The following is a 22101-nucleotide window of genomic DNA, read 5'->3' on the forward strand; positions in this document are numbered from 1 at the left end:
CACCCCACAGATGTTCAATGATATTCAGGTCTGGGGACTGGGATGGCCATTCCAGAACATTGTACTTGTTCCTCTGCATAAAGGCCAGAGTAGATTTTGAGCAGTGTTTTGGGTCGTTGTCTTGTTGAAATATCCAGCCCCAGCGTAATTTCAACTTTGTGACTGATTCCTCAACATTATTCTCAAGAATCTGCTGATATTGAGTGGAATCCATGCAGCCCTCAACTTTAACCAGATTCCCAGTACCGGCACTGGCCACACAACCCCACAGCATGATGGAACCTCCACCAAATTTTACTGTGGGTAGCAAGTGTTTTTCTTGGAACGTTGTGTTCTTTTGCCGCCATGCATAACGCCCCTTGTTATGACCAAATAACTCAATCTTTGTTTCATCAGTCCACAGCACCTTATTCCAAAATTAAGCTGGCTTGTCCAAATGTGTGTTTGCATACCTCAAGCGACTCCATTTGTGGAGTGTGTGCAGAAAAGGCTTCTTTCGCATCACTCTCCCATACAGCTTCTCCTTGTGCAAAGTGCGCTGAATTGTTGAACGATGCACAGTGACACCATCTGCAGCAAGTTGATGTTGTAGGTCTTTGGAGGTGGTCTGTGGGCTGACCATCCTTCGCCTTTGCCTCTCCAATATTTTATGTGGCCTGCCACTTCTGGCCTTAACAAGAACTGTGCTTGTGGTCCTCCATTTCCTCACTATGTTCCTCACAGTGGACACTGACAGCTTATATTTCTGCGATAACTTTTGTAGCCTCCCCTAAACCATAATGTAGAACAATCTTTTTTTCAGGTCATTTGAGAGTTGTTTTATGCCCCCATGTTGCCACTCTTCAGAGGAGAGTCAAAGAGAACAACAACTTTCAATTGGCCACCTTAAATACCTTTTCTCATGATTGGATGCACCTGTCTATGAAGTTCAAGGCTTAATGAGCTCACCAAACCAATTGTGTGTTCCAATTAATCAGTGCTAAGTAGTTACAGATATTCAAATCAACAAAATGACAAGGGTGCCCAAATTTATGCACCTGTCTAATTTCGTTTTGATGCATATTGCACATTTTCTGTTAATCCAATAAATCTCATTTCACTACTGAAATATTACTGTGTCCTTCAGTTATTTGATAGATCAAAATGAAATTGCTGATCCAAACACCCAAATATTTATAAATGAAAATCATGGAAATTGTCAGGGGTTCCTAAACTTTTGCATACAACTGTACTTCTTATAAGACCTGGCCTTATGGGCTGCTGATGCAACTGTCACAATGTCGCTGCTTTAGTGACTTTGTTGTGCTAATAACTGACTTAGGCCTCGGACTGTTTGTGTATGAATTGTAAGATTTAATAGTGGGGTGAGACTACACAAGCATACTTTGCCATTCTTATGAATAATAATGGGCTGCAATATCGGGTCACAGTTAATACTGACTGAACCGAAAAGTGTCATCATTAAAATATACAGTAACTAAACATATAATTTCATGGTAGTTTTATAACATATAAACCTATAAAATGCATGATAATGTTGCTCCGTGTCTTCTGGATGTGTAAATAAGCACTTTAAAAGTTGATGATATGTCATTGTTGTGTTTACAACTTGCTGCGCTGTGGCTGAAAAGTATTAATGTAGGTTTAACTTGACTTTTGTATTTACTTTTTGTTCAACAGAGCAGTGACCTTAAGGTTAGAAAGGTGACTTTAGGCCACCTATTCGCTTGCCCCTCCCTCGTTAGCACCCTTGAGTAAGACCCTTGAATCTTAACTACTCCAGTGGAGATGCTCAATGGCCAACAGAAACAGGGAGCATTGCTCTCAGTGAGACTTGATGAGATAAGCTTAAAACAAACTGTTAAAAACACACACACAAATTACCACCATGTATCTAGTGGTACTGACTGTGCACATTCATAAAATGCTATTTGGACTACAATAATTAAAAGTATTAATTTATCATTCAAGGCTCTAACACTGTGTGCGAGTAGTTTGTAATTAGGAGGGATTTACAAAGACAAATGTTTTGTTGAAGGTTTTTCCTCTTTGAGCTGTAAAAACACTATAGCTGACGTTAGTTATTACTCCGAACTAGTTAGCTCACAGGCTTTGCTTCTAATCATTAATTTGATTACCATTCACACCCCTGCCAATTGTAAAATGAGCTTTGCCTGCATTTATCATAACAAGCGCATCTGTGGCTTTCCTTTTAGAATGACCTTGGCATTTATCTCACATGAGGGCAGCCGCATGAGAAGGTTTTGTGTGGAAATGTGTTGCAATAGTTCTGCAGTAGTGATTATAGTATCTGGAGAAAACATGGCATTTTTTAATTTTCTACGTGGTACTGAATACTAATAGAACTGTGTTTTTTAAACTGTGGTTAAGTTATATAAATTATAGTGAGTCAAAGAAAAAAGCCAAAGGGATCTTTTTCCAAGAGTTTTCATCTTATTGCATTACATTTAAATGTCATTTTATTTGAGTTGTGCAGAAATGGAAATAATTTCCTCTTTTACTATGTGTGTTTTCCTTCCATTCACTTTCTCCAAATGATATTAGGAGATCCAGTCTGTGCAGCCAAGCTTTTTCCCAACTTTTTTTGCTGTGAAAGTGCACTTGAAAATTGTTATCGATTTGGATGTAAATCAGATGAGTTTAATTAATGATAACCGGAATCATGAAATCTCATTTAATACTCACCCATGTGCTCACAGATTGATCAAGTGATCAAGTATAAAATATATACAGATTGAATGAGGTCCACCTTTTGGCCCTTCACTTTTCTTTCTAAATACTAAATTATGTATCCGTGTGAACAGTAGCTCTAAACACAGAAGTTGTTTTTATTCCAAGTCCTCTGTGTATTTCCTGGAATGTATGGCTGGCTCCGCTCAACATACCCCAGACAGAATGATGTCAGTGATTAAGTCTGTTAATCAGTGTTCAGACCATTTGATCTTCCTGTGCAGTTTTCCATATAGAGGTTTTTGTTTTTCATCATACAGACTTTTCTCGGAGTCCCTGATAAGGAAGAAACCGTGCTTACAGGTGCCTTTTGTTTCGTGTTATTCTGTTGTTCTGTAATTGATTAATTGTTTGGTCTATAAAAAGTCAGAAACTAGTGTATCCCAGTTTCCCAGAGTCCAAGGTCACGTCTTCAAATATCTTGACCAACAGTCACAAACCCAAAGATATTCAGTGTACTATCGTAGAAGACCACAAAAAACTGAAAATATTCATATTCGAGTAGCTGAACACAGTGAAATCTTGGCTTTTTTGCTTTAAAAACTCTGATTGATTTATTAATTGTTAAAATAGTTGCAGTTGATTGACTTCAGCTCCACCTAACAGTCCAAAACCCAATAAATCTTCACAATTGAAAATGTTTGGCATTTTTGCTTGATAAATGACAAGTAATTAATAGAATATCAAGATTGCTGTCGATGAATTAACTAATCATTTAATCAAAATAAATAAATAAGAGCACAGATCATATAATTTAATGTAACTGTATATGCATATATTATTATATATTATTAAAATAATAAATCATATGTGAACCCTATTGTAAAAGTCTTTTATCATACAAGAAATAACAGTGATGTGTTGAACCAACATTTTATTGTCCTCTTGGTAATGGCCATGTCAAGTGTAGGGAGGAGGACTCAGCTCAGGGAGACATCTGGGCATGTGCAGAACACATTAACGGGAACATCGTCAAGTATCATGAAAGTATGAAGCCACAGGAACCGCAGGGTCTGAGCGAGGACTTTATGGATCAGCCTGTAAAATGTGTCTACTGTGTTAAATGCATTAGAGCAGACTTTAAGCCAATTGCATTTATTATATGCTCATATGCAGAATAAGCAAATCTGAGCTCTTATGTTACACTAAAGCAAAGTGACACAGATGAGCTCCCCTTACATTAAATCCAAAACACTGTAATTCATAAAACAACCAGCAGTCTAGTGTTTGTAACATTTCATAGACTTGAACAGACAGCACTGACACACTATTCAGCATTTTCCTGAATGTCATGGGAAACCCCCTGATATTGTATACCTGATGGCACAAGCACTGGCAAAGCAGTGAAGTGGAAGCTTTCCAAGACCTCACATCATTCTCCTCTCCCAACAAACGTTTGACAGCAAGAAAACTCTAGTTTGTTTAAAATCCAGAGAAATATACATTTCTTGCTACTGCGTGGCCTTTGAAAGCAGTCAGTGGATTTTGGGTGGTGAATAGACAGCTCAAATCAGCACAAAATCTTCTAGCTGTATCGAGACTCGTGTTGACGTCTTCGTGAGCTGTCGCTACGACAGTTTTCCAACATGTTTAATGTTGTAGCCAAAAACAAGATGCCCGTTGGAGCACCCCGATAATGAGTCGAGAAGTAAGCAGTATCCATTGAGAGCGCGAGAGGAAACCTGTGGAAAGAAGGCAGACACACACACACACACAGTGACATCTCGTGCGTTTTAGTTAAATATTATAATTATTCAGACCAAGCGGCTATTTCACTAAAATGATTTAAGAGAACTGCTTTCACTCAACTTGCTAATGGTAGCTGCATCACGCTTCACAAATGATTGTCATTTGCAAATAGTAGATACATTTGTATGTCCAACTGGGGCCTTGTGTGTTTATGCAGTATGTATGGCATTTGTTTTGATGAGTGAAACTTCTCGAAATGAGTAAAAGGGAAATAATCTCGTATTGCAAGTTGTAGTTTAGGGTCCCAGTCGCATATCTCAACTGGAAAATTGGTGATCTTGTCATTACAATCATCAATCATTACACCTCATCTGAGATCATTTGTGTCATTTGTGCAGCCCCCATGTTAATAAGACAACAGTCTGGAACAATAATTTGTCTTGTAGTGTGAGCAGTGCAGCAATTTTGAAAGTCTTGTAGTCTGTACTAGCTTTAATACTTCCTGTATGTCTATGAAGATAAAGTTGAAAATTGGTAAAGTGGTCCTTTAAGTGGCCCATGTACCAGTGCCTCTGTTATAACCTGCAGCTGTGCCCACAAAAACAAGCAGAGAAAAGTCAAATTCTGTGTTGTAGTAAACAAAATGTAGGATCACATTTTACTTTGGCATTGGGAAAGGTCAGATTCCAGGCCCACTGACCTGTGAGTCCCCCTCTGCCAGCTGCTAATCAGCCTTGGCCAAACCAGCTCACGGCAGCTACCAGTGCCAGCACATCAGCAGCGATGGGAAGCGAGGTTTCCACCACGTTCTGTCTAAACGCTTTCAGATGAGAAAGTCCCTGACGCAGGCGAGCTCGAGCAAACGCAAATTAGGCTGCATTCATGGCTCACGAGCGTTTTCCATCTGCCTGAGTACATCACTCTGAGAGTTCAATTCCTTTATTTTCTGTCAGGCTTTTTAGAGGCAGATTCCCACCCACATTGAGTTTGCTGAGGTATTCTGTTGACCCATTGTGAAATTAAGCTTCTGTTTAGGGCTGAATTTGTGGGCTGTCAGGATAGGAATGATAAAAGGAAAACTATTATATGGTCCTTTTTATTCCACAAATAAATCATGTCTTGAATATGTTTTCAGTTGTTGCTTTGTGTTCAAAAGTCTTGAGAAAGTACATCTTGTGTCTCTCGAGTCAATCACATAATTAACGTGATAGATTATAGGGGAAGGATGTATGGTAAGAGGCTTGGACAGATTATTTGTGTTTGTTGTGACTCAGCACGACACTCAGAGCCTGACAATGTATGCAAATTGTCCGTTTCATATGGTAATTTCGTATGTCTGTGATTAGTGCTGATGTGATAATTAATAATAATTGGGGTCATCGCTCGGGGTGCTCTAACTTCTAAACAAAAACAGTCTATTCCAAAACAACATGGGGAGTGTGGAAGGCAGCCACTCGGATCACTGCCAGAGGGAACAATAGTCACGTTGTGGTTCTGGTTTAGCCTGGCAAGCTTCACTGTGTTCGTATGGTCACCTCCTGCAGCTCCTGCCTGTGGGCATTCTTGGCATACTGCAAGTTGACATGATAGAACATTGGTGTTACACAAGAGTTTGGGTGATACAGCTTTTTTTTTATATTAACACTGAATGTAACACTTAGTACAAAGTCCTTGCACTCCACTCTCTGTGTTGGATCATTAAGCGCCTGGTGCCATGCTGGACATTTTTTATTTAGGTCCTACTGCTTGAAACTTGCATTTGTGATAAGAGGTGGTCTAAGAAGCAGAAACATGGGTGCAATTTTAACCCAAAATACATGCCAAAATATAGCTGGATGCCGCCACATCTACATAAACCCGACCTCAAATGTGCAGTCCTGACCACTGCGACACAATGGGGTTCGAATGGAGCAACAGACACAAGCATAAAAGCAACAGACATTTTTGTGGGACTTGGGCCTGAAACAAGCAAAGGGCCTGTTTTTGTGCCTCTGACGGCTTTGCATCTGCATACAAATAAACACCCATGTATTTATGTTTCTGTGGTCAGGAAGGAAGCTCATCATATCATCCAAAGAGATACTGTATATCCATCTAAAAGTAGATCACACACACACACACACACACACACACACACTGTGCAGCCTCTCTCTCGGCCAGCTGTGACATAATTGATGTCTTCCTCTCAGCACTGCCTGTCTGTTTGTTTGATGACGCTGACACTGCTCTCATTCCTCAGAACGGCAAACTGGATGTTTGGGAAACCCTCCTGCCCATATAAGGGCAGACCCAGCTGCCCATTTTTCCCATGGAGGTCGCTCAGCTGAGATGGCATTGACCCAGAGGAACTTGAACAAACTCGCTGTCTCCCCCTTTGTCGTAGCAGAAAGAAAGACTGTGCTATACGGTTTTGTTTGCACTCTTGAGTGGTCGTCTTATGTGACAGACATATTTGTGTTATAGTTTACTGTCATGGCAAATATAGTTGGTTTTGCAAAATTCAACTGTATATTTCCCACTTCCTTTTAAACAGTCATTTTAAACAAAGTTTCTTTGTCAGTTTCTCTCCCATCCACTTCATCCCCCTCTTTCACTCTAAAGTAAAAGTTGATAGAAACCCTGGTACCACTTTCTAATAAGTCACTCTTTATAAAGGGTTTATAAGTTCTAGCCAATGGATTTATTAATAGTTAATGCAACATTTATAAGCCTTTTCTGAAAACAACTTTTGGGTTGCCAGGTTGTGAAAAATGTCTTTGGTTGGTGTTTTTAGTCCTCCTCCAGCAGGACACTTCTGGACCACAATCAATTTATTATTATTATTATTCATTAATATTTGCATCTGCCAATTTATTGGATTGGCTGGATTATTGTAAAAATTTTATATCAATCACATAATTTATTTATAATTACAGATAACTTTTACTGATGGCTTATTATAAAGTGAGAAACTCACTTTAATAATTACTTTATTAACATGTGTAACTGCATAATTAATGTTTATGACTCTTTATTAATCACTTATTCTTAATTATAACTGCAGACTTGATGGCTTCTTAGTTATTGAGAGACTCAAGAGCACTGTACTATGAATGACCCACCAGCAAGAGAGATTATTTTACAACCTGGTAACCCAAAAGTTATTAAGTTAGTTACTTATGAATGGATAATAACAGGAATATCAAAAAATGATTTACTAACTATTAATAAAGATAGTTACAACTTATAAAACCTTTATAAAAGCTGCCTCTAAACAGTTAAAAACTACTTAAATTAACAATATAAGAAACACCAAATTTAGTTTTAGGTGGCTACGTTTTGGGCCATTTTGGTCTTTTGTGTGTTATGATGAGTGAAAGCTCAATAAAATTCGATTTTTCCAAACTATTCTACTTGAAAGTAAAGTTACAACTACAATAATGCTGGGTCCACTGTCCTCGTTTAACAACCCTGTTTCCTCTCTAAGCAGATTCTCTACTTGAGATCCATTTTCCTCCTTCTCTGGAAACCCATAAAATGTTTAAGTGCCTTATATGGAAGCACTTTCCCAGATCATTGGGTTTCTATTGACAGTTAATGCCAAAGCACGATTAAGATAAAATTTAACAAAAATGAGATAACACGTGGTCACAGGTAAACCCCACACAGCGTTAAGCCGTCATGTCACTGCTTCTGTTCATGCAGGGGTTCACATTCCTGACAGATGATTCAGACACCAAAACTAATAGTTGAACATTGGCCGGCTTGCAGTGTGTCATATCTGGCATGAGCAGTATATTCGCTGTGAGACAGCGGTCAAACAATGCTACCTCAAGCATGTAACCAGCTTAACTCTTGGGAAATGATTACACTGATGGGTGTCTGGAACTCTCTTTTTACAGTTTTACACTGATGAATCGCTTGTATTTGGAAGTCTGTAAACCAAATGATTCATGCAAACGACATCAAAATCTGCCCACTGAAATGCTTGGTTGAAGAGACACATTCGACATGCAGCCAAATCCAAAATAAATCTATGAAAACCTGACTTTCAAGTCCAGATAATAGCTTTACTAATTCTATTTTCTTGTAATATTCAGATGGCTGGACTGATATCAAAATCCAAATGAATTCAGTTTGCTTTCCTGGAATAGCATATTAATACATTTCCCGGAAGAAGCACTTCATAATTCATAGTCATGTCACATCAAATCCAAATGAATCAATTAAAGCTCAGGATTCAGGTCTTATGATTCACTTGGCTAAAATTTGAAATTAAAATAATGACAGTGTCTCAATTTGCAGGCCACTCTGATTTTTATTTTCAGTGTTTCTCACCACAACACATGGTGTCTATTCCTGAGGCCTAACAAATCTGTTGAATGCATTTTCTTCCTTTTACAACATCAACAAAGCTGATTTTTCAAATATTTTGAAGCCTGCATTGTTTTACATTCATGTTTACATCGGCACACAGTCGTCTTCTTCCCTACCTTTTGTTGTTATGTTTCTTGGCATGTTATTGCCACAACTGCTCTTTCAAGAACTATATTTGTCATTAAGTGTTGCTGTAATCGCTTCTGCTGCCTTATCTGTCTTCTACTGCAGTTAGTTACTTCCTATAATTCCCTTGAATGCTCATTGATAACTTTAAGAGGATGGCTGTTACATTCAGATGTTATGGAAAGCAAAATATACATTTGGGCCTTTACTTAACATGTCTTGTCTCTCAGTTCAGCTCTGTCGAAGCTACTGTTGTTGGAAAGTGGTGTTGGGTCTCAGTCTCTATGAAGTTTAAACATTTATCGTATGCTAAATGGTAAATTGAAATACTGAAGGATGGACACCAAAGCCTGATGTTGATGTTTTACTCTCAATGTTTGATACAGTTGCCGAAAAAAAGATAACTAGAAATATCAGTAGCAGTAGCTCAACATGACATCCTTTGGTTTATATTTGTTCAGAAAAAGAAAAAAATAATTTTTTTGTTTAAGGTCAGCAGTTGAAAACAGGAGAAAGGAGAAAAAAAAATGAAGAAGCCATGTGACATGTCTGCAGGTTACTCCCGTACATGCAGGTAAAATGTGCATGATTTACAGCCTCCCAGTGGCTATCAGTAGCTTTGTCTCTGGTTGCCTGGAGGTTCATCTACTGCATATAAATTCCAGGAACCAGGAGTCTATATGAGCTCCATATTGGTTTTTATTAGCAGTAAAGCCTTTAACTGTTCTCCCAGACAGACCTCTGCTTTAGCAGATCTTCCACGCTATTTAAATCAGGAAATAAAATGGTGGACTGACAGTGGGGACATGTAGCATGCTTTTGATGATGCTGAGGGTGAAGAGTTTGTAAATGTGTCTGGTTGGGTGGTAGCATGTGTCACATTTTATTGACTGCCAGGCAAACATATGCCTGTGAGATGAAATTATGTCATCTTCCGTATGTGGCCTAATTTCGAATTATGCCAGCAGGGTTTACAAGAAAGATTCAAGTAAAACGTATTTAAAAAGTAGTTTTGGGATGCCATCAGCTTTAGTTACACCATGTGAGAAACAGCCAGTCCATTTTATTTGACATATACCATGAAAAACCACCAAACTTGCTGAATTTAATGCCAACATAATGACTTAATGGCAACTTTTAAGAGCATTTTATTGGGAAGATTACTCCGGCCAAGCTACATTTCTATGAATAGTTTCATACCTCACATCACCAGTTTCTGGTGTTTACAACTCCATAGAGAAGTGCACTTCACCCCTGCAAAGTGATCCTTCATCTCATTTATAAATCAAAGTCAGTATTTTTGATCATAAAGGGACACTCTATGGAGTTTAAGCTTGCCTACTTGGCCCCACCCGGCCCCTCTCTAACAGTCTTTTTCCTCTCACCTACAGTGCCTCCTGTGTTCTCTCCCCTTTGAAGCACTATTTTGATGAGGAATGGTGTTTTTTCCGTGTGTTAAACATTTCAAAGCCAGGGTGGCGAGGGCGATCAAAGTGAGTTTGTGGGCACATGACTCCCACTTGCTCCAATCTCCCCCCTCAGCTCCGTAAACCTGAGAGGAAGATGTTTTGGTCAGACGCTTAAGACCTTTCTTCCTCCTTGTTTTTCAGTGGCTGTGGCCTGATCCACTATTGATGAGACAATGGTGATGACACCTACTCGCCCTGTTGCTATCTTTTGATAGTAAAGTAAGGGCTTTCCTGAGGAATCTGCTTAGGCAGAGCTCTCCATCCTGGTCTTTGAACATGCAGCAGGTTCCCATTAGGAAGACTTGGGGAGGGGGGGCCTTAACTTTATGAGGCCCAATCCTCATCCTATTGTTTTAAGATGAAGAGTAGCGGGGTATAATTTAGGAGATGCAGAGATAGAACAGATGCATGGAAATCCTCAAGCTTAAAGATGTTTGAACCCTGACATGTGGGAAAGTGAAAGGATGGGAAGAATGTATTACTCAAAGAGATATCTGCAGAGTGGCTATTACAGTTGAAGAGGATCTCATCAAGTCCACACTTCATAAATTCTCCATGGAGATAAAGTATTCAAACCACCAAAGTTCATGCATTTATCTCTATCTAAACATCCGTGATATGTCTTTTTATCTGGAAATATGTGAAAGATGCACTTAGAACGAGCTTAAACAAGTGTAGGACTAATTTGTACTCACAATTAATTATCTAGTCTATTCAGAGATTTATGCATTCACATGGAAGTTTTACTGTTCATAACCTTATATGAATAGTTAGACATTTTGGGAAATACATGCTTTCTTGCCAAGAGTTAGATAGGAAGATCAATATCACTCATGTCTGTATGGTAAATATGAGGTTACTGCCAGCCACCGGTTAGGTTAGCTTAGCACAAAGAGTGGAAACAACGGGAAACAGCTAGCCTGGCTCTGTCCAAAGATAACAAACACTGCCTACCAGCACCTCTGAAGCTCACTTATTAAAATGTTATACATCTTGTTTGTTATGACTCTTTCTTGGCCAGGAGCAGTGACTTCCTGGGGTATCCACTCAACTTCCAGCAAGAAAGCAAATAAGTGGACTTCCCAAAATGTCGAAGTATTCCTTTAAAGCTGTATTAATACATTTTTTGAAACTTGGAGGCACCAGAACAAGCTGTAAACACAACATTGACATATTATCACCTTATAAAGTTGATGAACATGTTAACAAACAGCTGCCTATTTAGACTCAGAGCAACATTAGCATTCATTTGGAATCATGTGACGAGAAGTCCAACACTCTCCCTCTCACTCTCCTCCTCTGTGTTGGTCTCCACCAACTGCTGAGGGAAAAATCTGTCTTTTTAGCTGCTAAATGTTCACAAGCTAGTCGCTAACTTTGTCTGCCGTTTTATGCTGGACAAGTAGCGTACAGTGGGTTTTTAAAGTTTTCTCACTGAAAACAGCTGACTGCTGTCTGGAAATAAGGTTAACGAGAGTGGGCTGAATTGAAACAATAATGTTGTAAATATGTAAAACCAAAGTAATGAAAAGAGAGAGGCTAAAACACTGAGGGGAACTGCAGAGTTGGGTGTTCTCACTACGAGCGACACGTCTTACACATAGTCATTTGACCCATTGTTATTATAAAAACATAGATTAGTGCAGCTTTAAGTCTTAATGGCTTATATGGCTATATTGTCGTTTTAATTGTGAAATAATACTGGATGATATATTGGACTTACAGACAATTGTTCAACCACCAATGAACCTTTCTGTACCACGTAAGAGGATCTTGTAATTTTACTTAAATTTTCCATTTGTGGCTCAATCGACAGCTTTTAAGTGAGCTAAAAATCCACTATTCCGAAATGCATTTATTCTGAAGCCCTATAAACTGCCTCACAAAAGTGTTCAGTTTTCACGTGTCACTTTTTACCCTGCAGGCAAGATGAAAAAAGTCTGCTCCCCTCCACTGTTGGACAGTGCATCTTCCATCAACGAAATCCCTCAAGGACGGGCAGACATTGTTCTCCAAAAAAGAAAAAGCCTTCAGGACAACCAAGTCTCCTCACACAATAACACTTTTGAGTGTGTGAGTGAAAACAACTGGTGAAAGAAGGCTTAGTTTTGTCAGTCTGACTGCATATGATAGAGGTTATCCACCGTTCCTCCCACAGCAATAATTACCATCAATAAGAAATTGATGAATGGACTCCAGATGTTGAATTAAACATTCCCAGCCGTCCCTTTGTGTTTGATTCACATGCAAGATTTGCCGTTTTGCAACCTCTCGTTGTCATCCCCTGTCACCGTCTCCTCCCCACAGGGGCCGTGGGGCTCCTGCTTAGTCATAACAGAAGATCAGATAATGCTGCATGAATTGGACCATGGAGTCTGAAATTTACCGAAATAAGATGCTGTGGTGAAATCAACATGTTGACCTTTCACTGCCTGAACTCTCTCAGCTGCAGAAGATGAGGGCAGAAAATGTACATGTCATGTTTTTTGTGTGATTGTCTGTGATGGTTGAGTCCTTGTGAGAATTGTCCGCTGAACAATTGGCATCTCAGGATGTCGCTGTTAAACACCATCATGTTGTCAGTTGCAATGTCTGAAGCTGTCAGGAGATCAGGCGCATTGACTTTGTTTCTCACTGACTGAATTAAGTAGCTCAACTCGCAATGTTGTGACTTTCAGCTGGATCTCATGGAGTTCATATTAGTTAAATCAGTTGTTCTCAATCTGGGGGTCCGACTCTCCATGGGATACAACAAATAAGGAAAAATACTTTTCTGTAATTTTTGCATTTTTATTGTGAATTACAGAACAATTTTACCACTTCAGGCCTCCAAAAACTATTCAAATGAAACAATCAAAGAAGGAAAACTATTCTTTTTTGGTTGAACTGCTCACAACTTGTAGACATAGCTTTGGCTCAGAAAGTAGAGCGGGTCATCCAGTATCAGTTCCTCCAGTCCACTGCCACACCCTGTTGTTGTTTTTTTAAAAGCATGACCACGACCGTTTTCTAACCTTAACCATGTGTTTATTATTGTAAACATTACAGGGAAGGTCCCCTAACCTTAATGTAGTACTTCTTTTAACCCAAACCATGACATTTCCCTAAACCTAACCAAGTTGTTTTTGTGCCTAAACCTAACCAAACTTTAATCATAACGTTGACACATCATAAAATATTTTTAATTTTCCTGCTGATGGGGGCGTCAGATCAGAAAACGCTTCTATGTATTGTTCTAGAGGGGATAATCAAACGATGTATTTTGTTGTTTAATTTGGAGGACTTGTTTGCTTTGCATCACTGTTTATGGGTGAAAAAAGGCAAATTCTACAATGCTTTGTGTGGTAGAAAGGTAGAAAAGAGCTGTATGAGTGCAGTCCATTTACATATGGACCTGCAACCTGTGTCACAGGAGTTGAGACTCGACTAGGGTTACAACTAGGCTAATGGTTATTTGCATTATCAAATAATCTGAGGATTATTTTCTTTGTTAATCATTAAAAATACCCACCACAATTTCCTAAATCTGGAACTAATGTTTGCCATTTTTGCTTTAATAAACAAAATAAAAGATTTATTGATTATGAAAATAGTCAACTAATTTCAACTAATCGATTAATCGACTAATGATTTAGCTCTAGAGTGTAGAATGCCAAAGCTATCACAAAGCTGTCACAAGCCAAAAGCTTTGCCAAAAAGAGGTTGGGAAACACTGACTAAAATCACTGTCCTACACTTACATTTACAGTCGGCCATGAACGAAATATGGCGCTTTACAGTGAGCACTTGATGTATCTTCTTTGCTGACTCATTCATCCGCAGCAGGCTGTACCAGACAGTATATGTACACTTAAATTACTCCAAACCACCTGAGTGAAACTGACTGAGTCTGAAATGTGGCTTGTTTGTATTTAGCATCCAGTTGATAAGGACAGAACGATCGTTGTGAGATGTGAAAACCTGCTTTGCAATCTTGACTGGAAATAGATGTTTACTTAAAACAGTTGCCGAAGGTTAGCAAAATACTTTCCATGAGCTGCAAAGAGAGGGGCCTGTGCATCTGACTGGGAACGCGACTCAGTCTGTGAGAGTGGATTTACCTACCCGACATCCAGGCCTGTGGAGGACAGACTTGATAGTGTGTGAATGAGGTTACTGATGAATAACATCTTACAGACATCTCCCTCATCCTATTGAATAATGAGGCATTCATATACAATACATACCTGTGTAAATTAATTTACTTCAGGCAACAAGTAAAATTAGCTTTTTAATTTCAAATGACTTCAGTGAAATGAAATTACTAAATCAACCTCTATACCTGGCCCTGAGAGGATACATAGATTGTCCTGTCCTGATAATCCACAAAGAGCCATGCTGATATAGAAAAGTAATGCATGACATGGGGGCCAAGAGCTGGTTAGCCTCTACAGGGAATATTATTTTATATGAGGTCTGAGTGGATTATCCCACAAATGCCAGCAATCAAACATATGGTACATATTATTTATTCTTATTTTAGGGCAATCCATTCTTAATACTTGAAACATTGTCAACCTTAGAATGAACTTTGCTTTATTACTCAAAAGCCTAGTATCAGCAGAAATGAGTAGCCCTCCAGCTATGAGTATTAATTTACAACAGTAATCTGAAAATAATGAATACCCTCCAGAAAATCAAAATCAAGTACTGGCCATGGTGTACATGATGGACACCAAATTCTTCCATGTGCCCCAGGCAAATAAGGACTCCATGCAAACACCATACAATACAGTACATAAATGGCATTATGTTTTTATTACAGAAGTGTCAGTTTGGGTAATACCGGTCATCTGCTTTCATTGAAAATAGTGTAAGTGGAAAGATAGTATCAGGGAGCTACCTGTGACGCATGAATGATTTTGGCATCTTTCCATGTCACTTACTGGGTAAGAAGACCTTTGGACTTTCTCAGTTCCTTTAAGTGTCTGCTCAGAGAGCCTGGGCAAAGGTAGAGAGGACAGCCCCACGAAAGGGCACATGGTGGGGTGGTGGGTTTGTTCTTTCCCTTAATTACAGGCCGCTGTATTGTCACTTTTGGGAAAAGGGCAAAGAAAACTGAGTGGGAGCAGAGTGACCAGGAGGCAGAATGATGAGGACCAGAAACTGATAAAGACAGAGAAAAGAGGGAGAGTCAAGCAATCACTGTATTTGATTTAATAATAGCCCTTTTTGATCACAAAGTTCCAGGAACAATGGAGCCACAAGAACTCAGGAACTAAACTCGCAACTAAAAGTTCCTTTCACCCTTTCCTATTTGTGCTTTCACCACATCTAAAGAACCATGACAATTTGGAAAATGTGTGATAACAGATTAAAAGACACATTTTCACACACAAGGAAACAATAACACAGAGTCTTTGTGTTGTTCTTTGCATTTATTGCTGCGCGACTGATGTCTGAATTGATGCAAAGAAGACTGAAAACACCTGCCTGTAAATTAGTCTGCTGAATGTTCATTGTTACTTATTTTTGCTTCACTGCCGAACCATTACAAAATCAAATTACAAAATAAGTTTTGTTTCAGAGTTTTGTTCAGAGTTCCTGAAATGGTTCCTGGTCTCCTTGAAAAGTTCCTGTAGTGGAAATCGGCTATAAGTGTGTATTCAGGGAAAGGTTAAAAAAAATACCTACATGAGCCAATGCTTTGGTTCTGGGTTTGTTCTTTTCCTCAGTTGCAGGCTGCTGTACTGTCACTTTTTAAAAATTAGGAGAGAAAGTGAGTGAGAGAGAGATAAGGGAGAGCTGGAAGTCAGCATGAGATGAAAATGAAACAGAGGGGCCAAAAATAAAATGATAAAGACAGAGAGAGGGTAGGGAGAGTCAAGAAACAACCATTTTTTATTTCATGAGAGAGCTGTCAATTCGGCCTTCAGCTGAGACCTGCCTCAGCCAGTAAAGTATGTTTGACTTTACACAAAGTATCCAGCAGCTGATAAATCAATCACGCTCTTTCACACTCTTGTTATGACACATCACTGCTGCTTCCCTCTCCAGGTACAGTGAGTGTGCAGCTTTTCTGTTACAGCTAACCAAACTAAACACAACCTCCCTGTATTCAGGTTTCTTTGGCTTCACAGCATCGACTCTGCGCCCACATCCACCAGCAGATCCTGTACGCTCTGCCAGGAGTCGACAGCCAGAGACATGTATTTGTACGTACCGTAGGTCCGGACCTCCGGCTTGGGCCTGAAAACCCCTCAGTGTCAGATCTACCTTCTTCAAATTTCAAACTTACCCCCCTAGAACCGGATCGGAACATCTCTGTGGAGCCCTAAAGGTAGAGTCCACGATGTTACCTCTGGGAGGTCTTCCTGGGTGTTGGATCGGCACTTGGAAAGCAACAGACAAATTGAATTTCCATATGGATATGTGAGGTTTGACCTGCTTCCTGTGAGTGGTCTCACAGAAGTTCTCATTCACTGTTTTTTGAGCTCCACATGAGGTTGAGCTGCAGTAAACAATTCTCCCGGCACAAACAGATCCATTCAGCAAGACGTAGTGCTCCTCCTGTTATCATCCCCTGATACTTGAAACTAATTGGCTCGCACTCATCTGAAAGCAGTTCTCTTGCATTTTTATTGGCTGAGATATGATTTACTGTCTCTTCTGTTTAGAGTCAGTTGTCTGCCATATTTTCTCTCATCCTTTCTTAATTTCCTGCCTCCCATAGAGGTCCTTTATTCAAGGATAGCAGTCATTTTTTTGGCTACTGTTTTATATTTATTTCTTGCCACTGTGGAGGCGGCGACCATCTTTACAGATAAGTCATGTGGTCTGTGTTCTCAGCTGGGGCATGCTGAAGCTATTGACTAGAGTAGTTTTCCTGTCAGGAAAATCGATTAAAGATGATAATATTATGACACTGAGCGATGCAACCATTTGATCCTGTGTCCTCAAAAAGAACAAGTCACATGTTGTGACACGTTTAATCTAATGTGTGTGTTTTTGTTTTTATGAGCAATTCAATCCAGTTGCTTTGCAGAATTAAAACAAAAACACAGAACAATATGTATGAATGAGTTTAAACATCATCAGCCACATCATTAGCACTCTAACTGCAGCAATTATAAATGAGTCATTGAAACATGCTACTATACTACTAAGGCCAGGCTATGATGTAAACATTTTAAACCCAATTTGTTACCACTGCATCCTAGGAAATCTTGCAGTCTGAAGCAAGCATGTAAGGTGAGGAAAGGTGTGGGACAAAAGTTGAATCTAGTTAACATTATACTAATGCACATGGTCTTCACGATGCATGAGCCAATATTAAATATGGTATTGTCAACAAATCCCATGAAAAGACCAAAATCAACAATGCGTTAGTTCGTCTCTCAATACTTTCAAACTTCTCTACCCTGTCTGTGGCCCGTCCTTGTAAATGGCTCACAAGTATGTTGTTTCATTTTATAAGAAAGGCTAAAGCTGACTGCCTAAAACAGGTAGGACAGTGGCAAATTTGTTGGAGACTCTTTTAATCCCTTAGGTATACCCGCCTATCCTTGAGGGTTGCAGGGGGGCTGATGCTCTAGTGAGTATCTACAGCAGCAGGAGGGTATACGTGGGAGTCAAAATAAACTACAGTGCCCATGTTCATGGTAATTAAGGAACATGTCACCTAGATTAACGGTGTAGTTCATTTATTTGTTTTTAATAGTTTTTGGACAAAAATGAAGGTCTATGGCACAGAGGAATAAGATATGTCAGGCTTTCAATATAGAGGCAATACTTAATAGTAGGATCAATTCATTGTTGGTTTTGGTATTTTCCTGGAATTTGTTGACAGCAAGACAAATATGGAATAGAGCCAGCCTGATCCTTTAAATGTGCAGAGCTCGTTATCTCATTACCACAATGTAACTTTAGCCGGAAATTAATTATTTCAATGTTAGAACTCCCACCAGTCAGAAGACTAAACTGAAAAATGCTGCCTCCACTATTTCCTCGACATTTTAACTGTGAATTTATCATTCTAATTTCTTTCCGGACCATTTGACCTGAAATTTCTCCATCTCTTCTGAAAGTGGAGCATCAAAACTGCAGATTCAAAATGTTGGACAGCGCTTCATCCATCGACCTCCAGCGGGTTAGGAATTTTTGTTCCAAAACAGAAGAGAGCCTGGAAAATCCGTTTTAAAAGCCAGAAATCATCTTGACCTGGTAAAGTACTTGTTGAGTCATTGATATTGATCAACAACCCCATTAACCACCCACAGAAATATTACGGTCATTTTGAGTTATGGGGCTGCGAAACCTATTCCTCCCACATAATCCATAATTGTCATATCAGTATCATCACACATAAGTCAGGTCTGTCGAAAATGATCTGTGTTTACTAAATAGCTATTAAAAGAGCAGTTTGAGTGATATTTATGAAATGTATGTGTGTTTTAGTCATTTTATTCTGACTTATATTAATCTACGAAGTGAAGACGATTTACAGCTCAGAGAGAAACAACTGAAAGTGACTTCAAGAGAGTTGGGCTTTTCCAGATCAAATATATCATAATCATTTTATACTTGGTTTTGGAAGAAGCTCTGATGAAGATGTATTGATCTCTGGAGGATGATTCTGAGAGGAGAGCCACATTAGTCTCCTCTAGTGATGAATGACTTTCTGCCAGACAGGAACAGTCTTCACCCGGCCAGCAGACCGTTGTCCCATTTTAAATCACATCACCATGAACACAAGCCCTGAGACACTTGGTGATCAGTTGATACAGCACGTAAGAATTTGTCGGCAACTCTGAGAGACAAAAAAACAAGTGGAGGTATTTTTGTCAGAACATCTTGTATTGATGCTTTATGCTTTAGTTATTCAGCACTTGAAATTCTTAGTAATTTTCAAAACAATGGGTCCTTGATTTCAGACAAAAGCAGACTTCTAGCCTAAATTGATTTTGCTGGCTGAAATTGCACTTGATGGCTACATACATGAAAAGCCTGAAGCTAAAGCTGCATGTCCCTGGCAAAAAGATGATTAATGTAGAAGACAAGGGAATAGAGAAAGAGCAATGTTATTGTATTGAAGTATAGAGCTAGTTAGTTATACTTTAGGAGTGTGATAGAGAAAAATGTAAGACAATTTCATTCTAACCTAACCATGTTTGGCTTAATTACATACTTGGACAGACAACACAGAGTTCATATTTATACTTTATCATTTATTATTTGTTCATATTGTCAAACTGTATTTTCACTTTTAACATTACAAGAAAAAAAGCCTTTTAGGGTGATGACTAGCTAGTATGTTTGGCAAATGTAAAACACTATCTCGGCTAACAAATTTGTCTGGGGTTGCTGAAGTGTTAACTCCAATAAAAGCAGGACAGAGCTGCTAACTTTACCCCCTGATAGCATCGAGGACCGGCTTCCACACAATGGGGAAATTACACAGTGGATATGCTATTGTGAACAGGACTGTTTTTTTCTTAAAAACACAACCTGTAACCTCACAAAAAATAGTTAGCTAATGAAAACGTGTTTGCCTTGGAAGTAACACGAGGTTCCCGCTGTGGGCTCATCCTTATGTTCCCAGGGTCCTATGTTCCCAAGATATAAACTAATATTGTAAGAGATTGGTAAGGACTATCTTTGCAGTTCAAATTACAAAAGAACGAAGCGAGATGGACGTTTAAAATCCAGTTTGAATGGTAAAAATCTGTTCAGCCTCTAAAGTCAAAAAGACTGACTTGCCTGCAAATTTGAGTGCGTAGGTTTCAAGGAGTATAACATCAGTAGGCTATAGGTGGGTGATTTCAACATATTGACCCAGGCAAACACTACATAGAACATTTGACCTGGGGGAAAAAAACATTGCAGAGAACATAAAACCCTTTCAAAGATCTCCTTAATTTATCATATTAAGAAGATATTGAGCTGGGGCCATAGGACCCTGGGAGCATAGATACGTACCCGCTGCTGTAGGTAGTGAGCTAGTTAGCCTTGCATGCTAACATTAGCAGCTTATGTCAGAGCAGACAAACACACTGTTTAATTTAGTCATTACACTTCTGATCTTGTGTTTTTGGTTTTTGAAAAGCTAAAAGAAAAAAGACACCACCCTTTCAAACTCTTAGGATGGCAAGTCTCAGCTTTACTACAGCCCCATTCACACCATCTCAACATGTGGCGAAATCCAGAGGTTGACAGGCCTGTGGGCCTAGATATGGTTGGTTAAGCTACGATCGGCAATAGCTGTTCAGGGGGAGGGTTTTAGCAAACAGTCAATTCACCTCATAAGTGTTGTCCATCACTGAGCAGCACCTGGGCATGAACATACAGTAGTCACCCCTGTGTCCTGCAGTGAGGGGAATACAGGTCCACTGTGGTGGGATGTTGACCCCAGTCTCCTCAACCTACTTCCCCTGATGGACAGTATGTCTCCTCTGCAGGTGTGCATCAGCCTCATAAAGAGATGTCTGTGCGTCATGTTTGCCCTCTGCCCGTTTCATTATTAAGGTATCGGAACGAGAAAAAAGCGCTGTGGGGGAAAAGCGACCAGCCTTCTAGGTTTACCAATTTATGAAGCAGCTTTCATGAGTGAGGGGGCCCCCGCTGCAGTTCCTGTCAAACACACAGCTGTCTGTTTGCGAAGGGAGTGCTCGCGGTCTGCCCGTGTTGGCTTGTTGCCCCGTGTCCGTGTACTCCCCCCTTCCAACCTCTTATATGTACCACTAACTGCACATTCACTCTTTTTTTGTCTCTTATCCCTCCCCACAGCCCTACAGTCCCTTTAATTCTCCCTCATTCCCAATTTTTTGTCTGCCTTCTGAATGTTTTTACACAGATGGAAAACAAACCACCATATACCAACGCACTCAAATCTCCTCCATTTAGATTGTGATTCAGGGCTTTAGGGATGAGGGATTTGGGGGGGGGGGCCGGCAGCCAACATGCAATTGTAAACTTAGCTGCCTTGAAAATGTTTACCTGGACATCCAGTGTCATACTTTCCTTGGGTGTTGCTGTTCCTCTCTCTTCGAACGCAGAATGGTACCTTTGTGAGTGAGAGTTCAGTGCACTTTCCTAGCCCCTCGGCTAGTCTGTGCAAATGCTTCATCATATCCTGGCACGAGAGGAATGGTTCTTACCTGGGCCTCCATAAGTCCATGTGACGTTCATCATCCCTGTACTTATTTGTCTAAACCCTTAGGAAATGTGTTTTCAAATCATGCTAATCCACCCCGTTCTTGCCTAATGTGTTTTTCGTGTGTTAAATTGGGAGGAAGTGCGTTTCAATTGCATTTACCTGCTCAGGCCACTCAGTGTACATTTGCTTTGGCACCCACTGAGCTGGGTGTTTCTTTTTACAGGACCGGCTTTTGTGTGTTACATAATGAAATGACATATGAAGGAGTGAAAGTATAGTCAGAAATGGAAAAAGATTTATCATTGCCAAAATAATTTCCACACCATATCCATTGAGTTGAAGTCACAAACGGTTCCAGAGGGGTTTCAGTATTTTTGTCACAAGCCTTTGGCTGCACCACTCTCTGTGATTCACTTTGGATCCCTTCTCATCTCTGTTCTGCTTCCAGTTCTTGGACTGGCATTTATAAATGTAAAACGTCAATGTAAATTTAGCAATGTTTTCGTTTAACATGTATTTTCACCATGTAATCAAAACTGAAAAGGAAAATGTGCAGTCTTTCTGCTTTGAGTTTCT

The sequence above is a fragment of the Siniperca chuatsi genome, linkage group LG16, assembly GCF_020085105.1.
Source record: "Siniperca chuatsi isolate FFG_IHB_CAS linkage group LG16, ASM2008510v1, whole genome shotgun sequence".
NCBI classification, from domain to species: domain Eukaryota; kingdom Metazoa; phylum Chordata; class Actinopteri; order Centrarchiformes; family Sinipercidae; genus Siniperca; species Siniperca chuatsi.